At 42.0% G+C, this 6,845-nt stretch overlaps 1 protein-coding gene across 3 annotated transcripts in view; it reads left to right on the top strand.

The window, feature by feature from the left end:
- The first annotated feature begins 5,192 nt into the window (after window positions 1-5,192).
- The window catches only part of CSGALNACT1 (chondroitin sulfate N-acetylgalactosaminyltransferase 1), a 42,012-nt gene continuing 40,359 nt past the window's right edge, over window positions 5,193-6,845 (top strand). For 2 of the 3 annotated variants that reach the window (XM_071431732.1, XM_071431733.1), the window contains exons 1-2: window positions 5,193-5,569; window positions 6,044-6,112. The gene's annotated coding sequence lies outside the window, so the exon portion shown is untranslated. The remainder of the gene's footprint in view (window positions 5,570-6,043; window positions 6,113-6,845) is intronic. The other variant, XM_071431735.1, reaches the window with a different exon arrangement.

Below are 6,845 nucleotides of genomic sequence, written 5' to 3'. Positions count from 1 at the left end.
GAGCCGCGCTGCTTCCGCCCAGCCTGGCGCGCCGCCGGGGAGCGCCGTCACTGGCCCGAGTGTCGGAGCGGGCCCGCGATTGCCGGTCTGGTGGCCCCGAGCGAGCCAAAGCACTGATGTGAGCGGCAGCGAGCGCTGCCCTACTAAAGCTGGTGTTGCTGCAGGCCAAAGCCCGCTCTGGAAGTCCAAGGCATTGCTGCCTGGGCTAGTGCTTCTCTAAAGTTCTTACAGTCCACTACTAAAGTCACCACAGGCAAATGGGAAGGAAAAGCAGGAGCTTTCACCACAGATGTGCATCCACCTTTCAGCAGCTTGGAACAGAGTCTTGCTTCTTATAATTAGATTTTAATGTTAGGACGCTTGATTACAAGCATAACCCCTTATGTTACATAGCAGGAGTTCTCTGTTTCTTTCCTTGTCACTTTCTTTGCTCCTTTCAACTAGCCTCTTCCTTTCTGATGTTGCAACAGACCTTACAGACTTTGCACTTGGGGACTTCCACTGATTAAATCCATAAATTACACATCTAAGAGCTATTGCAATAAGCATTTCAGCAAATAGCTTTAAGAGACTTGTAACCTCTCTTACAGGTAAAAGGCAAGGTCCTTGCTTTCCTGCTGGGGTGACTGCGGTCATTCACACAGAGACTGTGGCCATTTGTCACCACAGAGAGGTGACAAAGGCACAGCAGAAAGTCAGTCCCTCATAAAACAGGTGCCTCCTCTTCTCCTGCTCTTGCCGTCAAACTATAAACTGCTGTGGGATGGCACAGGTTCTAAAAAAGGCTTCACAGCCCTGCAATCCCCTGCAAGTGCAGCAATGTTAATCACTGGCCGGTGTGTAGGTCTACCCAGAGCTCTTCTCCATGTCCCTGTGCAGATGTATACAGCCAAATTTGACTGAGTAATAATAATAATAATAATAATAATAATAATAATAATAAATTAAGAATTATATAATTGCATTGTGGGACTGAATATGGTAATAAAGTTGTGTATTCTGTCTCTTTGGAAACTGCCCAGCAAGAGCTGATGGGCTAGTTGGGGTTCCCCCTATGCTGCTTGTGAGGCCAGAATCAGGATGCTGCAGGAGTGAAATGGGTGAGCAGGGGATTACCAACAGTTATTTCTGAAAATTAATGGATGTGTGAGGAGTGCCCTGAAAAATTGCTGGTGCAGAATCACCCCTAGCTAGACATCAGCTAGGCAGGGAGATGGTAGTTTTGGAACCAGTTTCACAAAGTATCCTGAAAGCAAGATTGCTGTATTTAATCCACTAGGCAAGGGGGAATACTTCCAATAAATTAGAAACACCCTTTTATCTTTTTGTTTTCCTTTTGTGTGTGCCTGTGTGTCCTCTGGACACTGGATTTTTTTTTTTTCAAATTTCTTTTAAAACTGTAAATAATCTGTTGGGTTTTGTTGTTTTTTTTAATTTTTTTTTCAAATGAAGTACTGCTGTCTCTTGCAGACAGTTGTTGAATCCTTGCTTCTGCATTCCAAATGCTCCATGTGTTTGCCAGTCCACTCAGCCCCCCCAGGAAAGGAGAAGTTGAGGGTCCACTTTTGTATGGTACAAACAGCATAACTTGACAGAAGAGGACAAGTCTGAAGGGCACAGTCTGGTTGGGGCTTGGAAGAGTTTAAACCTAAGGAAAGACTTACATTCAGGCTGCCCGACCTCTGGACTTTGGAGGTAAAACTGTTTGCTCTGTGATCCTCACATAGATACAAGACAAGCAGCAGGATCAGACTTGCAGGGGATTGGGGCAAGTGATTCCACTGAGTAAGCAGGAAACACCACTGATGTTTCATTTGTGGATGGGAGGAAGAAGAGCACTGTGCTTCTTCAGAATATGGGCACTGTGTCTGCAACAGGTGACATCAGACTAGCATTTGAAGGTACTTGGAATACAAACTTGGTTTTCAGCCAGGCTGACAGTTTAGAGCCACTGCTGTTCTAAACTTGAACTACTGATGTGCTGCCAATGGCACTGCATGCTCCTCTCCCATTCCAGGAGCCAGGCATGTAGGTGGTGGTGGGGTTGGGCTAAGCCTGTCAGGGTCTGAAGCTTCCTCTCCACTTACAGTGGCATTCCTGAGTTCTTCCCCAGATTGTACTGTTTGGATTTCCACAGTGCAGGACATGCTGAATCTCAATGTTTTGGCTAGACAATTGGAAGTGCACTCAGGCCTCCTTCCTGCAGGAATACAGGACTCAGCTGAAATACCTACATGAGCCTTGTTTTTCAGGAAGAGGCTTTGTGACCTTCTATAGCAGGAAAGAGGCAGCACTGACCTCAAGGCAGTAGTGAAGCATGATTTTTCCCTGGGAAGATTGTCCCATTTCTTGAGGAAGGCCTGTGAGTAACAGAGATATTTCAGGCAGTGTAGCTGATGCAGCACAGGGATGGATACATGGATACATGATGTGTGCAAAGGTCATATTGTAGACCTTGGTGGTAGTGCTTAAATTCCTTCTGCACCACAAAAGCGAGTCTTCATGAGTCAGAAGAGTGTTTGAAAGGTATTGGGTTGGCACTTGGCGGCGGCAAAGGGCTCTGAATGTCATTCTCCACCTTCCACATTTCTGGATCAGTATAGTTCCAGCAGATAGCATTCCTTCTGTGTTGGATTTCCTGGCTTGCTGCCGTAGGCTGCTGTCACTTACACACGACTGGAGTATTTACAACAAGCCCTAAGGGTGTGCAGGTTGGGTTTTAGGTATGGGATAAAGTGGTCTATGATGTGGCAGTGCAAATGTTGGGATAAATGCTGTGCTGAGTGGTGAGGGCTTGAATTGATAGCCACTCCTTAGCCTGGGGAGCAGGAGTTTATGTCTGGCATGGGTAACAAGGAAGCTAAATTTTTGCATAATACTGACAGGATTTGAAAGGGGTCATCTTCTCAACATCTTCTAAGTGAGGCCTTGGAGAAGACAGTATGTGTTGAACTAGCAGTGTGGTGGAGTCTACACAAAAACTAGGGAACATGCAAAAGGTTTTCTTATTTTGTAGATTTTTTTGTCAATTCTGTGTCCTTTGTGCAGAGGAATTTCTAAAGCTGACATGAGTTGTCTGGGCTTTCAGTCACTCAGAATTCTCAATGTCTTCTTTGTCTCTTGCAGCAGAAGGACACTAAATTGAGATTGGATGACTGGGTGATAGATAAGAAGGGGAAAAAACCCAGAGATTGGGAACCCAAGAGTGGAGCAGCAAGGGATGTGTTGGAACCAATACAGCTCTCTCCATAAAGTGATATCTATTAATGATGTCACAGACAACAATATCATTACAAATGCTTATGTTTTATGTTTCAGCAGATCTGGTAGCTTCTCCCAAAGGGATATAATGGAGATCTTTGACTCTGAAACTGCAGCTGACAGTCAAATCCAAATTATGGCTTCAAAACACTGAAGTTGGCCACAGTCCACCTAATTTCTGTAATAGCCTAAGGCAGCTTTTAATAATTGACCTCATTTTCACAGAATCAAAATAGTTTAGGTTGAAAGGGACATCAGGACATCATCTGCTCCAGCCACCTGCTCAACTTGAAAATTAATCTACTTTTATTATACTAAATTAAACAAAAAAAATCAATTTCAAGAAAAGAACAAATATTACCAGTTTCCTTCTACTTGCAGTGTGACCCTGATGAGTGGTGGGGAGTCTGGATTTATAGGGGGAAACATTTAGGTAATCTTATGAGCAGATATTATTATTGTGAGAGTATTAAAATACCTGCCTAGCTTTTAGGTCTGGGGAGCTGAACCAGATTGTAATTATCTTCCACACAGCACAGACAGAATTATTAATTACTCTATTCTCATGTGGCCAAATCTACGCCCATATCACTCCAGTGACACTACAGCTGGGGCTTTGGACACAGTGAGTTGTCTGGTGTTGTGAGAACACAATAAAGCAGCACACTGCTTGGTGCACAAATAGGACCTTGCATTAAATTTATGGGGCTAAAAGCTTAGAAAATGCTGTATTTCACTTCTAAGTTGAAGGTACTTTTTGCAAAAGCTTAGTCTGTCATTTATGGAAACACTTTTTAGGAGAGAAATTCATTTTCACCTGGAAGGATTTCAAGAGAAGCTGTTAAACCAGTAATTTTTCCATACAGAAGTTCATAAAGTAGAGAAAGAACACAAATAGAGAGAATTTAGTTCCTGCATATACTTCATTTCCTTCTGCTGCCTTCCCACATATTCAGGCTCATTATGTCCCTGTGGCAACTCCAAAAGTATGTATAAATAGAAGAGAAATTCTAAATCAACCAGCTGCATATGTTTGTCCCCACTTTTAATTCTGCAGTCACATTGAAAAGTGTATTCCACAGTTTGTATTTTCCCTTTTCTATTCCTGTCCCTTACCAATGGTATTCTTCCTTGCAAGTTCTTTCTGCGCACATGTTGCAGGCATTCATCGCCTTGTCATTTGGAGTGGCACTCATCTCTAAAAATGTTGCTGTCTGCAACCTCTTTTTGGGAAAGCCATCATGGATTCCCTTTGTAGGCAGTGGAGCCCAGAAGGCAGCTCAGCAGACCAGATGCAGGTTGGAGTAGGTTGAATGCCTTTGCTTAGGTCTCCATGGCTTGTAAAAGGAATGCAGGGCGCTGTCCTCACCTGCAGAGATCTGTGTGGCAGTTTCCTGTATGTGGTAATGAGTGTGGCTTTACTAATGTTTAACCAGGTTATTCTGTTCACCTTATGTACACGGGTTCAGCCCCTAAAGATGTCCTCAGTGATGGAGCCATCATTACTGGGAGGGATGGTTCACTCATTCCATGTAGCTGCAGTCTCTGGTGGCTCTCTGAGCTCTCTGCATTACACACAAAGCTAGGCAGCAGCATGTGACTACTGATTTCCTTTAGTCAGAAAGCACTGCTGGGGCTGCAATGTCCCAGTGGAATTGCATTAGAGGTTTCCTCTCTAAGTACTGTGCCTTTCAGGATTGCTTTCCAACAGCACACTGAATGGTCTAAGTGGGGAAGGGAGTTTTAGCAAGCAGTCAGTCATCAATAGCATCCTGCTCTTAAGCCAAGGTAATGATGGCTAGTTTGAGTGTGCCTGCATTTTCCCTAAGTGCCTGCAGTTCTGCTCCCTGAGTGCAGGTATGTATACGTGTGCAATTGCCCTCATCATGTGCAGCCAAGCCAGGAGAACAGTGTGTTTATAGAAACTGTCCTTAAGAGCGATTGCCTCTTGAAGGAGTAGAGCCCAAATAAGAGGAGTGGGACTGTCTCCAGCCAGCCCTGGGAGACGATGCTGAGAGCATATTGAAAAGCTGTCTTCAGCAAAAGCTTGCCAGTTTAACAACTCTGTTCACTGTTCCTATTGCACAGTGGGCTCTTTGACGCAACAGAAAGAGCTGCCTTTTTTTTTTTTTTTTTTGCTTCCTCTTAAATCCGCCTGGCCAATTTAAAGCTTGTGGATATTTCTTCCCCCTCGGGGAAAGCTTATGTGAGGATTTTCTTTTTTAACAGTTCATTCCGTGAAACCATTTTTTTTCTCCTTGTTTGCTGTTAGAAAATGTTGAAGCTGAACATAAGGCTTTCATTGCAGGTCAGTGACTGAACTCTTGACCAAAGCATTTAACATTTGAGTGTCACTTTGGTAAGCACTGTCGTTTGGGAGGAAAAAGCAAGTTAATAAGGCTGTATCGTGTGAGCCCATGTGTGCCTTCTACTGGAATAGAAATCTTTTTATGTCTCCAGTGTCTGGGTTCTGTGTGGATGAATTTACAATCTTCCTTTTGTGGACAAATGTACTGAATTAATATTTTAGTGAGCATGGAGGTAATATCACAGTTAAGTCTATATTATCTAATTCCTGAATGTCTCTACTCCCTTAAAATGCAATAAATCATACTATGAATTTCAAATATATAAAGTTCTTGTCTTTTTTTTTGCAAGGATTGTCTTTTTGAGTTTTAATTTTTTATTTCTTTTCTGCACTCTTTACTGGGAAGTGTGTTATTCCTGGGCACATGCTGTCTGAAGGAAAGATAGTTATTTGCTACTTTGTATTTCTGCTTAGATTGCTATCAAGGGAACTAAGAAAGGATGTAGGCATATTGTTAATGTCTCTCTTCAAGCTGTATTTGAGGTAAGGCAATTTTTTATCCTTATCTCTGAAATTAGACTATGAAGTAGATGCAGTATTTACTTTCATTATAGTTGCTAAGATTATCCTGTTGCAATTTGTTTTTCTTATTGATAAAATATGTTTATACTTGTCACAAAACTGTTCCTTCTCTATGTGAGACTTAAAATCCTGTATTTTTATTTCAACAATGTCTACTACATATCTGCATGTTCCTATTAGCCTGTGTTCTCTGGATCAATGAAAGATCATTTTTTGCAATTGCTTTGATTTTGTCCACTATGCTTATCATATTGTGTGGAAGTGAGCGGATTTCTTGACCTGGGTGGGCAGTTCTTATGCAAACTTTGTAAAACTGAGTTTCAAATTGTTTCCACTGTGAATCACTTTCCTTGTAAAAGAATTACTTTTATGGTAATGTTTAACTTGAGTAGTATTGTTTTCAAACATATACAATGTACTTTTTGTGTATTCTTTTTTAAGAGCAGTCCAAATAAAATAGTTATTCATATCAAGCTGTTTACTTCCTTGTCTACTTAATGTTGCTTCTTACAGGAAGTATATAGCTTTAAAAGGTTGAATCGTTATTTTTGAGCATCAGAATAGCTGAAAGGTGTCACTGCAACATTGCCCAATGCAACTGCATTGAAAATGGATTTGTGTGGGACACCACTATTGGTGAGTTCTAGTTAATACATGGGGAATTAGAAAATACCACTTCTTGTTTATATTTCTT

Source organism: Agelaius tricolor, unplaced genomic scaffold, assembly GCF_023055355.1.
Source record: "Agelaius tricolor isolate 1412-34295 unplaced genomic scaffold, bAgeTri1.0.p SCAF_8, whole genome shotgun sequence".
NCBI lineage: Eukaryota > Metazoa > Chordata > Aves > Passeriformes > Icteridae > Agelaius > Agelaius tricolor.
This window is presented reverse-complemented; position numbering and strand designations above follow the sequence as displayed.